Below are 22,255 nucleotides of genomic sequence, written 5' to 3'. Positions count from 1 at the left end.
AGTCCCAATGGATTTGGAGCAAATCAGACTGGGGAAAACTGGCTTATAATAGTCATAAATGGTGTTACTGGTCAAAAAGGTGATTCATTCTTTCCAGAGATGCTGCAGGGATGTTCAAAAGAACATGCTAAAAAGACTTACTAGTTAAGACTTTCTATGCTGGGTAAAACAGGTAGTAATCAAAAAGAATAAGATGTTATCAAAGGCAACAATATGTTTATAGCTCTAGAGAATATCCTTGTGTTTAGAATGATGGTGTATTATTTAAAGTTTCTAACATACAGAGCAGGCTCACAAATAATGTTGCATCCTGCTTTGTTCATTAAAATGTACTTGGCTAAGCCATAACCAGAAATCATAACCACAACACAGAAACTTAAAACCTATATTCTACCTGAGATTCACTGGATACATATTTTAGGTGCAGTACCATACACCTCAATGAAAGTGGCTTGCAAGGACCTCTTAAAAGATCATACTACTAGTCCTTTTGTGTAATCATGGATACTTTTGAAGTAGGATTTGTATCTATTTCCTAGGCTTCAATGACTTGTTCCTTCAACAATACTAATAGAGTAATTACACTGCTCTCCTTGGAAGATTCCGACATCAACCTGAACACCCAACCATAGTGCATATTTAGGCTGCAAAAAATCTGGATGAATACTTGCCATCTCATGGTCACCTGGATCCTTGCAACCCAGATATGACAGCTCTACCCTATCATCCTTCTGCCAAGAGAGAAAAGAGATTGCAGGGTCCCTTCTGGGCCATTTTAACTTTTTTAAAGAGAGATTTTCCTCCCATAGCAAACAATACATACATCTTTAATTTTAAGACTAGGATAAATTCTATCCAGGATTGAGAAAGTAGTAGAGGAACTAAAAGACTAGTAGATCCAATGATTGCATGATTCCTTCCTCTTTTGTCTCTTTTCAAATGTAGACTTCCCTGTTATCAGAAAGCAATGATCTCAGAAGCCAGTAAGAGACTGGGAAGTAGTTTCCAATGTCAGGTTTCCTCCCCAAAGCAGAGCACTCTTTCAGATGTCACAGGGGAAATCCAATGTAACCACTCACATGAGTTGAACTCCTCCAGGCAGAGTTCCTTTTTCATTCTGAGCTGAGCCTCGTATGGTCCAGCTAAGGCTCCATGTCTCAACTTTTCCTTAAGCCAGTGTTAAGGAAATCAACTTAAGTCCTTAAGTCAATTCTGGGAGTTGAAGTCCACTCATCTTAAAGTGGCCAAGTTTGGACAACACTGCCTTAAGCAGAGGGGAAGTCTAGATCACACCACAAAGAATAAAAATGTACTCTTTCATAATCATCTGGGAACAAGGGCCTTTACCACAGCGAACAACCCAGTGGAAATCATTCCCTTCACTTTGAAGTTGGAGCTAGGGGCAGTGGGGAGCTAAGTTAACTGACATTGCTTTAGCTACACTCTCATGTCACTTATATGTCTTGGCTGACTAAGAGGAGAATGTCCGTTAAATGGAGGATGACAGCTAGTAATTATTGGAAAGCAGTAGATCGTACGTGAAACAAGGACGGCTGGGATAAGGTGTCAAAAGCAGGTCATTAATGCTGACAAGGCCGGAGTTCAGCTCTAACAGCTGTCTCTCTCCCAGGTGTGCTGACCCTGCCTGCTATAATCGGGTCTCCATAGAGGCCTAACTGGGCATAGCTCAGACCCAGGACAGACACAAAGGAGGATCTTAAACAATATTAATTGCCATTTTAAAAAATTACACAGACCCAGACAAAATAGTTCATGTCTTGCGAATCAACCCTCAGATGCCCGTGTCCCCTTTAGGCTACCAGGGCCCCATAATCTCCAGCTGTCCCAAAATTTCAGGCTGTGTGGAAAACACTCCTGGAGTTCAGTGAGGGGAAGACTAGGCTTCGGGTCCCGGGCTAAAATGACAATCATATGGTTTTTTTTGGTGCCTTCGAGTCAGTGTTGACTCCTGGCGACTGCATGGACAAGTCCCTGCAGTTTTCTTGGCAAGGTTTTTCGGAAGTGGTTTGCCATTGCCTCCTTCCTAGGGCTGAGAGAGAGTGGCTGGCCCAAGGTCACCCAGCTGGCTTTGTGCCTAGGCAGGACTAGAACTCACAGTCTCCCAGTTCCTAACCTGGTGCCTTAATCACTGCACCAAACTGGCTCTCTTAATCTTGTGTCATTCAGTGAATTTGCAGCTATAGTGTCCACTGACTCACTCATGGAGAGGTTAAAAGGAGACGAGCAGGACTCAGAGGAACCAAAAACCAGGTATAGGAGACAAGGGGCAACAAAATGAGATAGTTACCATGACCAGGGAGAGGAAATAAATGCATTCAGTTTGCATTTGAATGAGAACTTATTGTATTTCACATTTTCAAAATAATGCATACGCTGAAAAATAGTAATCTGAAATTCATAGGTCTCTGAATTGTGAAAGGAAGTCCACCAAGAAGAGCAACGAAGTATGATGCAGTTGTCTGTACAAAAATGCTGGCATTTATGACAATAGTGTATGAAAAACACTATCAGAGAAAAATGGGGGGAAAGGCCTTTACAGCTTCAGGTTTGCAAAACTGAAAACAAAAATGCACATATCCAGACAAATGAGCACCTACCTCTTATGCAAACTTTTAAAAAGTTACCTAATTTGAAGAGCCCACCAGGCAAAGATGAGAAACTGAGAAAAACAGTAGCATACAGATTCATAAAGAATGAGAAACTGAGCAAAACTGAAATTAACAGATTTGAGAAGCTGTAGGTACTGAATTAGAATCTGGGAGACCTCAAATTCTAGTCCTGCCTTAACATAGAGCCAGCTAGGTGATTTGGGGGCCAGTTGCCCCCTCTCAGTCCTAGGAAGGAGGCAAGGGCAAACCACTTCTGAAAACCTTGCCAAGAAAACTTTGCGGCCACACCTGTCCATGTAGTCACCTGAAGTCAGGATTGACTCAAAGGACCACAACCACAAGAACCACAAGAACCATGACCTGCAGATACTCTGTGTGGAAAGCAGCATAGAAAATAGCCTTCCCATCTTTTCCCCATCTCTGCTTATGATGTGTGACTGCACTTTCAGCCAGAAAACACTATTCCATTTTTTGGCTCTTTCCCAATAACTACAGATGTCCAGGTGGTTTCCCCTACCCATGCATACGGACAACTGCATTCCCTGCAGACCTATTTTTTATCCTCACTCATTACAGACAGTCGTAAGAGATGCTCTTTGTTTGGAAACATCACAGCTTCCCTACAGATCACCAATACCCATCTCAAGCACATCAGTTCCCCAAATGCTCATTCAGTCAATTAAGTCAACTCATACAAATTCACCCATCAAAATGGTTTGGGGTACTTGAGGTACAGTGTATGAATGTACCACCGTCTGTACCAGAAACTCTCTTTCAGACTTCCCCAACCATGTCCCCTGGATGAGGGTGGATTGTAACTCCCAGAATTCTCAAGTCAGCTGGCTGAGAATTCTACCAGCTGCTGTTTCTGAAGGATGCAAGCTTAGAGAAAATTTTTTTTTCACATTGCCCTTTCTTAACCACTTCTTTGTAATGCTTCCGACTTTAACCAACACAGACCCCTGAAAATATTACATACCCTTTGACTTGATTTTTGATTATGTGCCATCAAGTCAGTGTCGGCTCTTAACAATTGCATAGACTTTCTCCATGACGATCTGTCCCTAATCTGGTCCTTCAGATTTTCCAGCAGTGCACTCATCTCCACTGTAACTAAGTCCATCCATCTTGCTGCTGGTCGTCCTCTTCTTCTCTTTACAACTTTAAAATCCCTCATGCACAATTTTTGTAAATATTCCCTTCTCTTGCAATACTTGGTACATTAAGCTCAGGTTCAGACTTTGTTATAACCAGAGCATTTCCAACAGAAAACAACATGCTGCTAATAAAACAGAAGGTAAACAAAAACAAACATAAAATCTGGGGGAATAAATAACAAACTCAAGGCTGGCAGATTCTATGAAAGTGCTTTCAGAAATAATACATTTAAATGATTATTAGCCAAACCAAGAGTGAAGCGTATAAAAACACAGTCTAAATAATTGACAATTATCAAACTTCTTCAGATCAGGCACACATCTTGAAGCAAAAGACATTTTAAAAAGCAATGCTTCTCAAAACTGTGTGATCTTTGAAGGCAAATAAATCATATTTTCATGGATCAATGTTCCCCCATCCATAAAATCAAAACGACCTTTATCACACAGGTGTTAAGACAATGAATGCAATCGGAACGTTGCACATTTTGAAACAACTATCTGAAGATAACAAAAACTAGCTAACTAACACTGCTTCAAGATTTCAGCGTGCATAATAGGAAGGAAGGAAATATATTCATGCATGCACACGGCCCATGTTTAGAAGAGTTGCCTGCTCTAGTGCAAGATTCCTGGTATTTTCTTTATGAAAAAGAGAGTCTGTTCTCTGAGCTATTCCGTTTCTGTCCTAAGAACCTGGTTCATCAATCTCCCCCAAAGAACCTCTCCTGGGTTCTGTAACCTTCATTAGCTGGTGTTTGCTTCACTGTTCAAACCCGTCAGATTCTATCGTTTATTTCACTCCTTATCACCACCTCCTCTTCAGACAACGCATCCCTAAGAAACCCGCTCTGACTCTTGGCTTTGTGTCTTAATTGCTACTGCTGTCAGCTTGTAAAAGGTGCTCCTTCAATGGGAAAAGATACCCTGAGCACTTAGCGAACCTGCAGGCATCTGGTCCAGCTGTTGGGAACTGGCTCAAGGTAATTGAAGGCAGCTTTCCAAAGGGGGGGTTGTTTCAAAGCTACGATCGTTAGCATTTCCATCACTGATTCCAAGGTATCTAATCAAAAACTCCGCTTCTCGGCACAATCGAGCCTCTTGCACCAGCCACGGGGGCTGCTCACCGGCTGAAATGGGGAACTGAGGATTTGGAAACGGACATCACAAGGTGGCTTTTTAACCTGATTAGCACTGAGCGTGCTTTGAGATGAACTATGACGTAGTCCCGTGGTACATAAAAGGCAGCCACACCCATAGCAAGCCAGTAGGACATCAAAGTCCCCATATGGGCATCATGACATCATTGTGCAATTGGTGCCATTATGTTATGGCAGCATAAGTACTTAAGCCGCATCATTTGTGTACTGATGTCACAATGCAAGGGTCATCGTTGTCCATCCTACCCCTTGCAAATGCTCACCATAATTTTTGCAAAAGGGGACTCTGCATGAAGTGGAAAAACATTGGCAAAAAACTCTGGTACAAAAAGGCCAGGGCACTGTGAAACCCAGGCCGCCACATTTCTGAACAGAGCCCCAACATATTACAAGATGAAACCAGAGCAATCTATTCTTAACAGCCATTAGGATGAGACTTGCCTTCCTCCGGTGCTAATTTAATGCCTGAAAAGGGGCAACTGCTTTAGGCATCAGGAGAAACACCTCTAATCACAGCTGCATCATCATTCAGTAAAAGCAATTTGCTAATAACTTCTGGCTCAGCCATTACTGTGATCAGGAAACAATGTGAAAATGAAATGAGTTACTTTCCTGTACCACAGCTTTGGGTGGGGTGTCTATGTTGCAGAGCAGTTATGTGGAAACTGGCTCTTGCTGATCCTTAGAGATATTTTAAAAATCCTTTACAGAGCAGACCCTAGTCTTTACAGATAAGTAGTTCTGTTCATACCACAGATGAACAAACCATGATTGGTCAGGACTGCACCACACTTAAGCTATAAATCACAATTTACAAACCCCGAAGGGCTGGATTCATATACCATGTCAAACCAAAACAGAACAAATGCCATGGTGGGTTACTGTGAATCTAGCCAATACTTCTGATTTTTCAATTCAATCTGCTTACTTATGGCCTAGCCTGATTTCTTACCTTAAGGAGTTCTATTTAAGCTCCTCCCTCTATAAATTCTCCTGCTTCTCTGTATCTTGCATACAGTTATATTCACCCTAGTTTCCTATGTTTCAACAGGCACGTTTGTCATTCTGCACCTATTTTCTAGGTCCTAACTCACCAGAAAGAACATGTCCCTTGAATGCCAACAGTTCCACGGGTACAACCAGTAAAATTTTAAGTAGGGCAAAAAGAAACCCAAAGAGCTAGGATAGCAGAGAAGAATGTCCCTCCCCTCTTTGGCACCATCAGCTCTCATAGTGGGAAGCCCAAATGTCTGAAGGACAACAGGTTGGAGAACACAAATACAGAAATGGGCAACTGCTCAGTTCTGGGAAAAGAAGTGACTGCCTTAAAGTGTTCACAACAGGTGTGATGTAGATGCCTACATGTATACTCCCAATCACATTTTGTCCTTTGAATCCAGATCTTTGCATATTCCTAATGTTTTCTTAATTATGGCACTGAAATCCTTAAAAAATACTAAAAATAGTATAAGAAGTCAGCTGGATCAGACCAAAGTCCTATTGAGTCCAGCATGCTGTGTCACACGATGTACGCCAGGTGCATTGAGAAATGTGACAAGAAATGATAAGTGTGTCAGGCCTCTTCCACTGTTGAACCCTAGAGATTGTATACAGGAATGTTGCATCTGATTCTGGATAGAATCAATAGCCATCAAAACTAGTAGCCATAGATAGTCTAGTCCTCCATCCTTGAGTCCCATTTTAAAACTGTCTTATTTGGTGGCCATCTGCATAAATCTTCATAGCAAATGCCACAGTACAAGCATGCACTATATAAGCAAGTTCTTCCTTTAAGTGGTTCTGAACTTTCTTGCATTTTACCTTCAACAGTTGTTCCAGAGTCCAAATAATGTTAGGAGGGGAAGTTTTCATTGACATGTTCCACACCATGCATGATTTTATTTGCCTCATCATGTCTCCTCTTGCCCAATTTCTTCTAGACCGAATTGTTCCAAACACTGTAGTGTTTTATAGTATAACTGTCCCTGTTTCTTCCCATGAACTCCAATATATTTATGTCAAATCATCAATGGGACCTGATGTTTATTACTGTTAACTCTGACCTCTGAGCAAGAACGTAAGCATGGTGGCACTAGTGAAAAAGTGCATGCCCATCAACCATTCTCCTCATGCCAATTTAGCCAGAAAAGAACAGCAGCCTGTTTTCATGATCCAGACAAACTGAGCACAGAAATCCCCAAATATCTGACATTCAGCAAAATTTGTGAATCAAGATTCACAAGATTCAGAAGAGAATAATTCCATAAAATCATTAAACTGAGCTCTCACAAATAATTATAGGCAGTCATCTAAAGCTGTACAAGATAAGACTGTAGTACTGGTGACCACATTCTTAAAATGCAAACAGGCATTTTTATGTTGGATTATAAGTCAGACATAAACCCAGGTCTAGCTAGGAAGAGTGATAAAATTATGGGCATGTAATTTGGCACAGACCTACTTCAAAAATATACAAATTAGTATCAGATCTCTGATTCATGTTGTATTGCCAACACTGTGCAAACACGTATTCCCTTCCAAATATGTCTGACTAAAATTTCTATCCTTCCTAACCAGAAGGACAGTGGGGGTTGTCATCCATCATAGGCAAAAGGCAACAGCTTAAGGAAGGCTGATGTAACAGTTGAACTATATGGACATAAATATAAGTTCCATCTATCTTGACTGAGATACCACCACAGGGCAGGAGTTTCTTGAGCTTCTAACAGCATCATACAAACGTGAACACCATCAGAGGAGAAGTTATAATACTGGGGAAGATCCAAAATTCCAGGCACATTTTGGGTTTTTTGCTTGTTTAGAGCAAAAGGTCCAAATAATAATAATTATTATTATTTTTGCTGGTCCAATGATTTAAGATCACTACTCTGAAAATCTCCCGTGCTACATGACCATCATCTTATCACTCTTCCTAGCCAGAGCTGGGTTTATGTCTGACTATAATCCAGCATAAAAATGCCTCTTTTCCATATAAGTGCAACATCCTATAAAACTGTCTACCACAACTTCTGCTTCATGTGCAGCATTTGTCTGATGGCTTCCTAACATTTTGCATCTAAACAGTTAAGTGTTCTATATTTTCCACTGTTTAATTACCTAGCCCAAACAGTGAGATGTTGAAAACTGTGCTACGGGTACTGATGGCGGAAGTCATCAGCCGTATACCCGCCACTTATTTCATAATGTAAAAACAAAAGTCACATACCCACACCTTAAAAGGTATAATGGTAAATCTCTACATCTCAGGAAGCATCCGAGATAAAATACAGGGAGTACAGAGAATCTTAGGAAGCACTATTAATACTTCGAAAGTTATAGATTCATAGGAAACAAAATGACTTAGCTGTAGCCACTGAGAATATCCCTGTGTTCACCACCTTGAAGAAATGGGATACAGGGGGGGGGGAAAAACCAAAGTACTGAAGCTGATCCATCACCAAGTCAGTTAAGAAAAGTAAAACAAAAAAGTTCTCTTTGAAGAGATGCGATTTTTAAAAGGGGGAGGGAAAATGGTGTGTTAGAGATTCTCCGTTTGGCCTCCTTCTCTTAAATTCAACCAGGAACTCCCTCTCAAAGGCGGGAACGACTCCTTCTCAGTGTAGGGCAAGGTCACAAAATTAGTTTTTGGAAGGAAGCCATTCCTTAACATTAGCCCGCAGGGCTACAGCCTCCATATGGAAGAAGCAAATGAGAGTAAGGGGGCCGGAGTCCTCCGAGGGTTATGTTAAACAGCAGCCAAAGGCTAAAGGTTAAGCTGCATCTTATCATTAGGTTCGCTGCCTGCCGAAGACTATTTAATAAAGAGAGCACGGTTAGGCCATTTAAATGGAAGCGATTGATTTTCATTTAGCATTTCTCCACCAGTACCAAGGCATCGCTTGAAAAATCCATTTCAGGGTGACCCAATGCGAGACAAGTCATATGTATCTCTATATATTTAACGACAGGAAGTAGTAGCACCTGTAATTGAATTAATGCATCCTCCCTCTCCTCTTCTCACGTGGGTTAAATAAAAAGCATACCTTACGTTTAAGTTGTATTAAGGTGGTGACACAAACTGACAAGCAGGAGCACCGTCAGCATTTGAATGCTCAGAGCCATGACACAGTTAAATAAAAATAAAAAGATGGGCCAGGAGATCTATGGCGCCCCATCCTTCAAGCAGGCCTGTCTTGTGAACTTGGGAAGATGGGGCCATGGGGGGTAAATGCGTGCTTGGCTCCATTCCAATAAACAGCTCCTCCAGAAATAAAATGGGGATGCCAAGCTGTAACTCATCCTTCCCCAAAGTGATGCTCCCCTCCACATCTGGGGCACACAAAAATGGGGAAGCTTGATTGAGCTGATAGTTCAGTCAACTAATATTTCAGTTGCTAACTAGTATACTAGTACATTGATTGATAGGATTAGTTTTAATTTTAAGGCTTCTAGTTTAGGATAGATCTTTTGCTCTTTCAGTTCTGGATATTTAAAAAAACCCTGAATATTCAAAGTCTTATCTTGACAACTGGCTCTTTGAAATAAAATGGTAAGTTTTTGAAGACTTCCTTCAGCATTTAAGAAAGGACTTAAGAAGGTGAGGCGTTATAATACGAACATTACTTTTAATCCTGTGGGAGGGTTAAGAAAAGAATGTTCTGCTGAGAGCCTCCAGACCAGCAGATCTCATGTAAGATTGCAGACAATCTCAGCCTATGGATTTGTCAGAATCAGAGGAAGAGGATGCAAACCTAATGGACCATGAGTCTGTGGTAGGGGAGCCATCAGACTCCCAACCAGCAGAGGCCAATGTATCTGTCCACTAATGGGCAAATTCCAGCACCTAAGGTCAACCATCTTGAACATTATGCAACACAAGATGGCTTTGGGCATGTGCCAAGTCCTAAAAGAATGAGTAAAATTAAGAGAAAAAGGAAAGTGGTTTTTCTTGCTTTTAGGAAGACAATAACCATTTTCCTCATTCTGTAGGGGCTGAGTGGATTTGACACTATTTAACAGGTGCCTTACACTTCTGTTTCATTGCCAATTGCCATTCATCAACTAATTCCCATTCCACTTTCACTCTTGCCAACAGACTCTTAAAATTCTTACAGCATCTGACCTTTGGACCTTATCTTCAACCAGTATCTGCATCTCTGACTCTCAGAACCTGGTGTTGTTGTTTTTTCCTGTGAAACTCCTTTAACAGCAGAAGAGTTTATGTTATCATCATTTCTCTGGTTTGGATGACTGACTTGGCTTCAGTCATTTCTCTGACTTTTGTTAAAGATCTTCTGCGTTATTGTAATGATGTACAGTTTCTCTTGTGGTGCTGGTCTTTCTAACATTGGCTATCAGCTTTGGCTCTGCATAATGGATTGGCATGTAATACCCTATTGTTTGCTTTGGCACGAGCCCTAAACTGAGCTTCATTTTGCCAGTCAACCATTTTGGTCGTCTTGTCTGATAGTTTGCAACCAGGCAACTGGATGCAAGACACAGATGAGATCACTTGCAAGACTTTTTCTCCTCATATTGCAATATTACTTTAATTCGCATGCTATGGACACTGTTTGGGGGGTGTCAGGCTACCAAGCACACATGAATGCCAGTTTCCAACTTCTGTCTTAATAAAAGAGGGATGATTCAACAGGAGCTGACCTTCTTTAACTTCAGTTTCTAATTCATAACATGGCACAAGGCAGCACTCAATACCCGACATTTATTCAGAGGTTGCTATCACCCCAGCAAAAGACTTGTAGTATTTTATAAAGCAATCTGACACACGCTAGCAGCTGATAATGGGAAAAGGTTTCTATCAGGGAGCCACTACATTCTTAAAGGACAGAGAATATTAGATACACTCAGCAGGGGCCTTATTTCATAGATCAAGTGTGCCATAGGAAGAACTTTATAGGGGGCACAGCTGATCACAGTTGGCAATAACGGTGAGAGAACAAGAACTGGTGAGTGAATTTGGGCTCAAAGAGGTCTTTGCTTTCCGAAAACATGCAAAGGATCCAAGGCAGCGTTCCAATCATATTTCCAAAAAACACACCTTCACTCAATGGCGGAACACATGCTTTGACTACAGAAGGTCCAGGTTTAATTACCATCACCTCCAACTAAAAGGGTCAGGCAGCAGATGACAGGAAAGACTTTTACATGAAACCCTGGAGAGTTTCTGTCAATCAGAGTGAGCAACAGTCTGTTAAAGGGGCAAATAACCTCACCTTGTATAAAGCTACTCCTACTGTACCAACCTTTTAACCTGTAAGGCCCACAGCTCATGTCTGTCCACGGCTGCCTACCTTTATACAACCCAAGTGATTAAAGTACCCAATTCTCTAGAAACAGATCATCCTGATTATTTAGAAAATGCATAGGATATTAGTGCTTTGGATAGTGTTTGGTTTTTGTTTTTTTTTTAAAAAAGTACATTTACAAAAAACAAAAAAGCAGATTTACAGAAGCATGTACTGATCTCTCCTGTGCGCAAAAAAAAAAAAAAAAAAATTGAGGGAGAAGGTAATAATGAAGAAGACAGATTTTGCGATTAGAGAAAAATCTTAGTGAGCACACACAGTAATTTCAAAATGTTAATAACTCAATTCTTTACTATTTCTCCCTCCCCCTCCCAACTTTTAGTAACTTAATGAAACCGTACTTCATTAATATGGGCTACGAGCATGCAAAAATTAATTGTGAAATTAATAAAATCACTAAGAGTTATAGGGGTACAATAAAAGGATGAGAAGAAGTAAAATTGGATTAAGTACCTACTTGAAACAAACTACCTCCTTTTGGCTCACATGCAAATGAATTTCTCTTGGCATTTCTTGAGCCAAGAGTTCTAGATATCAAGGAGCAAGTCTCCATTCTAGCTGTCTCCCAGTTGATGCTTTCAGACATGGCAAATTACCATAATTCTCAGTCAGCCAAGGCCATCCGATGTGCTGGTGAAAATTATGGGAGGCAGAGTCCGAGTAACATTTACTAGGAATTGGAAGATACTGGTTGGGAAAATCTAAATTACTGGAGCACTCACATACCTGCCACAAATGGATTGATTCATGTTCAGTGTATATCAAGAAACCCAGGATTTTGCTAGATACAGCTATAGTATTTCACAAGCCAAATTCTGCACTGATGCATTGAGGGCACATTCTCAATAACCAATAATTCAAATGCATGTGTTTTATCCGATCAGCCAAATAAATCCATCCTGAGGAGTAATTAGGCTGGTCATGAATATTATCTACAATAGGACCAATCGAAATATGTTTAATTTAATCAATGGCTGTTTGTTGTAAGTCCTTTTCTATGTCCATACTTTTTCAACCTCACACCACATAGTCATACTACTTACATACAATAACATTCATACCTTTTAACAACTTATATTTGATTCACTGTCTTCCAGTTGACAATGCTATGACAATGGTGCTTACTCCCCTTTCTGTCAACATCAAATACATTTATCTGTTCCAAAGCATCATCTGCTGTTTTTTATGCTTTCTAAGCAATCATAATGTTCATAAATATGCCATAATACCTTAACAGATTAATCAGTGTGTGGATGGAGTGTGGGGAAAGGCATATTTGATTATACTAAATCCAGAGCTTTTGCAAGTCAGTAGCTACTTAGCTTTCAGAGATAACTGCTTGAACTTATCTCAGGCTTTCTTGGGACCAGCTATCACTTTACTCAGTGAGGATGACCAAATAATAAAATTTCCCAATAAATAAAGACCACTGCTCTTACTAACAGTCAAACAAGGCACTTACTTGTACTTATGTCTATTCTATTCAAGATTGTTAACAATGAAATAATGAGTTTATCCATTGTCATTGTCTAGTCATTGACAGAGAAAGCATTTAATTTACAGTTAAAGAGAATGATGCTCCACTATCCTGAAACAGGCCTGGTTCTGGATGAAAATCTGTACACTAGCACTTTGCTACAGCATATTCTGAAATACCAAAACTGATGTGCCTGATCTCAAATTCAAGATGTTATGCAATCTGCAGCATTCTCTATACTAATAGCTGAGCCAAGCTGTGTTAATAGGAGCTACTGACAGATTGAAATAAATATGGATATTTATGTAAATTATTATATTTTGCATAGTGGCTGCAGATAGCTTTGCAAATGTATGTGTTCACCTCCATACATACATAAAGAGTTCCATATTTTCTATAAAGCAGCATGCTTATGTGCTGAACAGACAGAAAAATGGGGAAAGGTACACCAACTTTTATCTTAAAATGGCACATTTCTATTTACAGTTATAATTATTGATGATATAACACATTATTTTACTAACATTTACATTTAATACAGATGACCATATGAGTACATGTATGTGCACATATGCACAGACATTTATCTACATGTACATCTACCTCATATTTCCCAATATCCATTATCTATATCCCAGCATCTCAGTACAATTAAATAGAGGTATTTAACCTAACCTAACCCTAACCCTAATCCTATTCAGGATTGTGGATCTCTTATAACTAAGAGGTAGATCAATATTGTCAGCCACCAGACAAAACTTAATTTTAAAGGGAGGGAGAAAGAGGAGGAGAAAGTAAGTAAGGGGGAAAAAAAACCCCAACCTCAATGTCATTAACAGTGAGCCCTAAACTAGAATATCCCTGAAGAGATATTTCTAAAACATGTATGGAAACATACTTATTTTCAAAACATTTGTGAAATTTACCTGGAATGCTATATAATAACATGTGAACATCAACATTCACCTTTCTTTTTTCAACATTCATTATTTCTGTGTCCAAGTGTTATGTGTGTAGGTCTTTAATCAACAAAAATCCTCATTCAGACAGGGCTTTTAATACATTGTCAATAAATCCTGTATCTACACAAACACATCATAATTCATAAAAGAGCATCTGATGCTTCTATACAGACAGTGCATTAAGGACTTTCCTAATTAATAACCCAGATTAAAACGTCTTGGCAATCAATTAAGATTAATGACAGAAATCGCTCTCCATTTTCTGCATGCGTGCCCCCCTCTTCCTCCCCAAATTGCTCCTGCCCCTTCTTAGCATCCCCATCTCAGACTGTGAAAACCCCAGGATGTGAAACTTTAATCCTGTTATCTGTTCCCTTCTTCATCTGAAAAGCTTAGAGATTAACACAGCAGATAATATCGAATTTACAACCAGCCTCTCGGACAGCTGCCCTATTTTCTAGAGTTAATGGAAAAGGAACTAATCTGGTTAAGAGCGTAAGACTAGTTCATAAATCTGGGGGCACAAGACAGTTAAAGCTGTCACGTCTCCTCTGGAGGGGAGCAGCTGAATTAAACTGTCAGGTTCCTACATGCTGTTTCTGGAAGGGTAGCAAGCCCTTCTGTAAACTGGACTAATGAGATACTTGGCATTAGCATAAACCACGTCAGTTCCCAATACTGTAGGTCATAATCACTGCGTTGGAATCAGGGAGTTTGCATTTTATGATTGAGCACAGTTATACAAAGAAGTCATCTCTTGTCCCAAGAGCATCATTTCAATTAAATACAAGTGTTTTGTTCCAATCTGCCTTATAGTGGGACACTCTGCTGAAACGTAAAAGTGAGAGAAACAGAGAGATAGCGATATCAAATATTAGAGCAGATCTGGTACCAGTGTGATGCAGGCAACACTATATTCTTTAGTCTTTATACGGTAGTTCCTACCTTGGGTAGAAGAGTATGAACATGCTTGGGGTAAAAGATACTCGAGCTTGTGACATTCTAGCCACAATGCATCAAATCTAATCAGTGTTAGTAGAGAATTCTGCATGTGACTTAGGTATGACTAAGACTAGAAATCTAGTCTGCTCAATCTTAATAAAATGTGTTACGTGAAAGCCCTGGTTGAGTAAAATCACAAAGGCCAGTAGGGGTGAATATTCATGGGCCCCTCACTTGATAACCACGGCATATGGGAGACTGGGACTGGAATGTAAGAAAAGCATGTGATAAAGAATATGAACTTATTTCTTTTATTAGCAAATTAATAACAAAATGAACAGATAAAAGGAAAGAAAGAAAAACAGATACGCTGTATGTTTGTGTAACTAAGGGTTGGGGAAAGAATTAATTGATCTGAAATGGAGGTGGAGAGATTGGTGGGTTTGATAAATAAATGCATGGAATTGAAGGATTAATTAACAGGGAAAGTCCTAAAGTGTGAGTCAGCATGTATGAATTACAGTCTTCTAGATTGTTGTGGTGCATATAAAATAATGAATTCAAAGGTAGATCATAGTGGGGTGTCCGCAGGGATCAAACTGTGCAATGTTCTGAATGAATGCAGTGCAGGGAAAAAGTTATTCTGTTAAGTGACATGAATGAATGGATGGGAACAAGTATCAAAAGCGTATCGAAAAAGTGACTGGGCCATTCAATCATAAGCAATTATAAGGATGCTACAGAACAGTTTAGTTCAATAATAAAAATAAGAAAGAACTAGGGGAAAGGTAAGATTAAGGGTGGGATTTGTTTTACAAACCTGGAGGTACCAGCCTTGGGATAAGAACTGATGAATTTTTGTTAGGGACTAATGGGTAAAAAATAGATTGCAGAATGAATTTATTGTTTAACGTTACCTCTTTATGCTCTTAGACTCAGTCAGTGTGTTCTGTAGGTGATATCAGCTGCAGCCCAGAGGACCAAATTTCATATTTCAGCCTTCTAAAATCTTATGTGAACCTGTTTCAATCACTAATCTTCATGAACCAATTCTGAAAAGACACTGGGGCCACCACCAACACCTTTCCTGAGAAACTGGCCATTCCTGAGGTGCAGTGCAAGAGTAGGGAGCAGATGTCACACTAGGTCATGAACCAGGAGAAGACAAACTGCATTTTCTATTTTTAAAACTTTTTTTTTAGCCTCCAAAGATCATACAAGATGTCACTAGTGAATCAGTGATGTCATTTTTGCATTTTTCCTCTGATTTGGGAGTGAATTTTCAGATGCAAAACAGGTATATTACACCTCTTGGAGTAAGAGGTACCAAAAGCCTCTCTTTCAAAAACTGGTTTCAGTGGTCTAATCGTTCTTGTAATCGTTCTATGGGAACCCCAAAAATGGGGCTGGGAGACCACATGCAGCTTACAGATGTCTCCAAATGGCATTGGCTGATTTGCTTGACTATACTAAGTCCATCCAAACAAAACCCATGCCCTACTTTGAGCAAAACTGGACCACTGCATAAGACTAGACAACCACAAAAGATTCTATGTGGGGCTGCTCTTGAAGATTACTCAGAAGCTACAGCTGATACAGAATGTAGTGGCCAAATTACTGGTCAGAGCAACCCACTCAGGTAGAATTACATCTACTCTAAGGCTGCTGCACTGACTCCTGGTCACCTTCCAGACCCAATTAAAGTGCTGGTCATTACCTATAAAGCCCTATGGGGTGAGGTACCAGAATATGTTAGAGCTATCCCCACAAGAGATAGGAGAGAGATAAGCTAGAAAGCAGTCCTTCTCAGTAGTGGCCCCTAAGCTGTAGAATATACAGCAGTACACCTGGCCCTAAACCTCTTTAATTTCTGAAAGGCCTTTTAAAACCATTTTATTTGGATGGGACTTTGCTTATAGGAGATTGTGGATGGCCATCCAGGTATAGAATTATTGACTATTTTATGTTATTATGGTTGCATTATTATGTTGCCTTTGTTATGCGCTGCCTCAAGTCTTTTTGATTGGGGCCATCTACAAATGTTGTATGTATGTGTGTATGTATGTATGAAATAAATAAATAAATAAATAAATGTTTTCATAAGTGGCAGTAAGTTTTCAATCCTGGCAAATCCCACAAAGAAGAACTAGCAAAACCTCAGGAAAAAAAAAAACATGAGTAATTTAGGTGTCTGTGTGTCAATCCTGAACTCATAAATCAACTTGCATGAGCCAGCTCAGATTAGCAGCAAAGGAACCTCATGCTCACACTGAACTTCATGCCAAGTTTCTGTCTACAGTTGCCCTAACCCCTTGAAAGAAGCACCGAGGAAGAGGCAGAAAAGAACAGCCGACGCCATCTTTTGTAACAGCATGACAAGATGTTGCTGCCACAATGCCTAAAAACCCAAGCGATTGCAGTGGGGTAGCAATGTGGTCTGAAGGTGAACAGAACCTCAATTAAATTTAAGGAGCATTTTATGAAAATTGACTCTTGTTTTTTGTTTTTTTAACAAAGCCACTCCAAAAGTATCACATACTTTCTTCTCCCCTCTTCTTTTCTCCTGTCTTGAAACAAACAGCCAGGGTCTGTGTGGTAGTGTATCAGTTATAAATTACCTTCTTGGTGTTCCAAAACGAACTAAAATAAAATCAACTCCCAGCCCAAAGCATGCTTTGAAAAGACCAGCTCCTGTGGATGACTCCCAGATGTTTGATGGAAGGCCTTCAAAAGAGTTCATGGCTTAATGTGAGCTAAGCACAGGGGGACTTGGATCTCCACTTTCCATCCTCTGTTACTCCCTGGAAATTTGGTGGCAGATGTTACCACGTTCCATTTCTCTGTAGTGGCTCTCTTTCCTTCTCTCCCCACCATTACAGAGTCAAACTACATTAGATCTGTTCTATTTGTGCCTCGGGCAAGTTTGGGAGCGCAGCTGTGTCCATCTCCACTCTACCTTTCGTGTTTCAGCCCCGCCTCGGGCAGCAAATGTGAGACCAAACAATACCGTTCTTCCTCCTTAACTACATCTGCTGACAACCCAGAGGTCTCACTGCAGGCGGGTGTGGACCTAAGCCTCTGCTTGGAACAGATGTCAGCGACAACCTGCTAACTCACACCTGTACAAGCCGCTCTCACCTCACCAAGTGCCAGCTGAAAAATTTATGACTCCAAGGGGTTCCCTCCACAATCAAAGCCTTTCTGATCAATGGAAGGCAGCTCTCAAACCAGGCCAGCCTCCCCATTAATAGCTGGCATTTGTAAGAAAAGAACAGGGGAATGAAAGAGGAGGGAGAAGGGTTTTTCTTCTCTGATTCTTCATGCTTCAACTTCAATGGGCTGATTGAGGCCTGGAATTCAAATGGGGCAAGTGTGGAGATGGGTGGCCAGAACCTGTTTTGCTTCAATTGCGTTTCAGCGTCATGGGAAGGGAAGGCTCCATTTCCTGATTTATAGTCACACAAGGTACTGAAGCCATTTCTGTACTGAGGAACTTATGAATACACAAATAAATTTTCCTTCAGGGTAGAAAATATGGATTTTCCCCAGACAGGAACTATGTTTTTACAACATAGCAAATCACAACTCAGTGATAATATCTGACTTCATAGCTAGCCAACAGCCAATTTCCTGCAGTTATCTAAAAAGGCTGTTTTTCTTTTCTTTTCTTTTTTTTCTTTTCTTTTCCTCCCACCAAAATTTTACCTGTGAAATGGGGAAGGGGGCCATCTTTGATTGGCTGGCACCATGTTCAAGGGAGGATGGTATTTTTGCCCTCTAAGGTAGATGTGGTAACATATTTCTACTGCTTCCCACCTTCTCTTTTTCTTCTTTTCTTTGATCATTCTAACCATATTAAACATTGATTATTGATTATTATTTTTTGTTTGATTTTTCTAACCATATTAAACATTGGCTGTTATTTACTTTATAGATTACCAAAGTCCTCTTTTTTCCCCACGATGGACTTAATAAATGTATTTTATTTATTTAAGTTTGTTAGGTTTATATTCTGCCTCATTCTCTCACCATGTTAGTATCATGTAGAGTACGCATAAAAATTGTCTACTCTTGTGACATGGAAGTCAGGGAATAGAGGTCAATTGACAATATTTAAACTAGTCAACTGAAGAGATAATTCTAAACCTTTACTAATCTAGAGCTGAAATAAAACTCCTTTGGGTTCAGGGTGGTTGTGTTTTTTCCCCCCCCCTTATTTAGGAGCTTCTCTTTTTTTCAATTTCTTATTTTAGGAGTATATGATAGGCCACATCCAGTTCAGTGGTGCTTTTTTGTCAATGGTGGTGAAGGGATATGGGAAGGAAGAGTAACTGACTCAACTACAAAATCATAAATGTGATTCAGTTATTTAAGGAGAAAACAATTTGTGAAATCACGTTGCCCCCACAACTATGTTTCTCTGAACCATTTCACTGATTCTTTTTCAGCAGGTTTACTTGGAAGTACAGTTGGTTTCAGCAGAGCTTCTCATTGATTAGACTTGGAAAGAATTGCCCAGTTAACGTCCAATTCCACCACCTGCCTCTGAAGGCACCGGTGGCATGAATGAAACATGTTCAAAGGTTTTGAAATATATCTGAGTCTTGCCTTTAACTTGTTCAATTTTAAAAGCAGTGTTACTGAACACTGAAACTTTGATGTATTCTCCCTTGAAGAGTTTTTGAAAGCTGTGCTAACTTTCCAGCTACTTTCATTTGCAGTTGCATGCTTTTTAACAGACTTTGTGAAAGTTTATACACAAAGATGTTAAAATTGCCTGGAATTCTTACCTAGTAATGCAACATTGTTGACAAATTTCATCCCTGATTGATCATGATGTACAATCTAGGAAGTCTGTCTTATAATCCTCAAACAAGACAAAATCAAAAATCAAAAACAAATCTCCACGTTAAGGTCTACACTAGCTTGCCCACAACCTGGCACTCTCCAGATGTGTTTGAATGGCAACTTACAGAATTCCTGCTGACCAGGAATTCTAAAGGTTGCAAGCTCAAAGGAACTAGAGAGCACCAGGTTGAAAAAGGTTGTCATACAGAGTTCCCTTCTTCAGGTAATAAGGTGTGGTTCATACACAAGGAGAGTCACATGGACAGCATTATGAAATGGCAAGCGCTAGCTGGAACCCAGAGGGCTGCTCCCTAGATTTCCAAACACTCTATGATAAATGATTATTGATCCTTGAAGAGTGGGGCAGAGGGGGAAACCTGAATAGTAGTTTTGGATGTTGTGGGAAGAGAACTAAGGCTAGTTCCTTATTTACACAGCAGATGAAGAATTACACCCAGGGGAAAATTGGTTTTACCCCCATTCCTTCTCTTCGTCACAGATAACCTCTTGCATCTCCTATTTCCCAATCTCCTGCTTTCAGAACCCACCATCAATGCAATTTCTATAATTCCTGCTCAGAGTTGATTGCCATTGGGGTGGTCTAAAAGGCCAGTAGACAAGCAAACAAGCAAGTAATAAAACATCTGGAAGTGCTAGACTGAGGAATGCCATACTATGTAAAATAGTGATAATGCTATCCTATAGATTTGGTAGACAGAGTGCCTGAAGAACTATGGACGGAGGTCCGTAACATTGTACAGGAGGCAGCAACTAAAACCATCCCAAAGAAAAAGAAATGCAAGAAAGCAAAATGGCTGTCTGATGAGGCTTTACAAATAGCTGTGGAAAGAATGAATGCGAAAAGCAAGGGTGAAAGGGAAAGATATAAGCAGCTGAATGCAGATTTCCAGAGAATAGCCAGGAGAGATAAGAAGGCCTTCTTAAATGAACAATGCAAAGAAATTGAGGAAAACAATAGAATGGGGAAGACTAGAGATCTCTTCAAGAAAATTGGAGATATGAAAGGAACGTTTAGTGCAAAGATGGGCATGATAAAGGACAAAAAAGGCAGGGACCTAACAGAAGCAGAAGAGATTAAGAAGAGGTGGCAAGAATACACAGAAGAACTATACAAGAAAGATCTTAATGTCCCTGATGTCCACTCTGGTGTGATCACTGACCTTGAGCCAGACATCCTAGAGAGTGAAGTCAAGTGGGCCTTAGGAAGCATTGCTAACAACAAAGCTAGTGGAGATGACAGGATTCCAGCTGAGTTATTTAAAATACTAAAAGATGATGGTGTTAAAGTGCTGCACTCAATATGCCAGCAAGTTTGGAAAATGCAACAGTGGCCACGGGATTGGAAAAGGTCAGTTTACGTTCCAATTCCAAAGAAGGGCAACGCCAAAGAATGCTCAAACTATCGCACAATTGCACTCATTTCACATGCTAGCAAGGTTATGCTCAAAATCCTACAAGCTAGGCTTCAGCAATATATGAACCGAGAACTACCGGATGTACAAGCTGGGTTTCGAAGAGGCAGAGGAACTAGAGATCAAATCGCCAACATTCGCTGGATCATGGAGAAAGCACGAGAGTTCCAGAAAAATATCTACTTCTGCTTCATTGACTATGCAAAAGCCTTTGATTGTGTGGATCACAACAAACTGTGGCAAATTCTTAAAGAGATGGGAATACCAGACCACCTTACCTGTCTCCTGAGAAATCTGTATGCGGGCCAAGAAGCAACAGTTAGAACCGGTCACGGAACAACCGATTGGTTCAAAATAGGGAAAGGTGTACGACAAGGCTGTATACTGTCACCCTGCTTATTTAACCTATATGCAGAGTACATCATGAGAAATGCCAGGCTGGAAGAATCACAAGCCGGAATTAAGATTGCAGGGAGAATCATCAACAACCTCAGATATGCGGACGATACCACCCTAATGGCAGAAAGTGAAGAAGAACTAAAGAGCCTCTTGATGAGGGTGAAAGAGGAGAGTGCAAAAGCTGGCTTGAAACTCAACATTAAAAAAACTAAGATCATGGCATCTGGACCCATCAATTCCTGGCAAATAGAAGGGGTAGAAATGGAAGCAGTAACAGACTTCATTTATTTGGGCTCCAAGATCACCGCAGACGGAGACTGCAGCCATGAAATTAAAAGACGCTTGCTCCTTGGGAGGAAAGCTATGGCAAGCCTAGATAGCATATTAAAAAGCAGAGACGTCACCTTGCCGACAAAGATCCGCATAGTCAAAGCTATGGTTTTTCCAGTAGTAATGTATGGCTGTGAGAGCTGGACCATAAAAAAGGCCGAGCGCCGAAGAATTGATGCCTTTGAACTGTGGTGCTGGAGAAGACTCTTAAGAGTTCCCTGGACTGCTCGGAGGTCAAACCAGTCAATCTTAAAGGAAATCAACCCTGATTGCTCATTGGAAGGATCGATAATGAAGCTCAAGCTCAGATATTTTGGCCACCTAATGCGAAGAGAGATCTCTTTGGAGAAGACCCTGATGCTGGGAAAGATTGAAGGCAAAAGGAGAAGAGGACGGCAGAGGATGAGATGGTTAGATAGCATCACTGAAGCAATGAGCATGAAACTGAGCAAACTCAGGGAGGCAGTGAAGGACAGGAAGGCCTGGCGCAATATGGTTCATGGGGTCACGAAGAGTCGGACATGACTTAACGACTAAACAACAACAACAACAACAACAATTTAATATGGTGTTCTAGTTAGATACTCAAAC

At 40.3% G+C, this 22,255-nt stretch overlaps 1 protein-coding gene across 2 annotated transcripts in view; it reads right to left on the bottom strand.

The window, feature by feature from the left end:
* Nucleotides 1–22,255, bottom strand: part of ANTXR2 (ANTXR cell adhesion molecule 2) — a 127,171-nt gene that overhangs the window by 28,381 nt on the left and 76,535 nt on the right. The window lies entirely within an intron of this gene.

The sequence above is a fragment of the Python bivittatus genome, unplaced genomic scaffold, assembly GCF_059951505.1.
Source record: "Python bivittatus isolate LINGU-HERP-01145 unplaced genomic scaffold, Pbiv_v1 ctg000070_np1212, whole genome shotgun sequence".
Taxonomy (NCBI): Eukaryota; Metazoa; Chordata; class Lepidosauria; order Squamata; family Pythonidae; genus Python; species Python bivittatus.
This window is presented reverse-complemented; position numbering and strand designations above follow the sequence as displayed.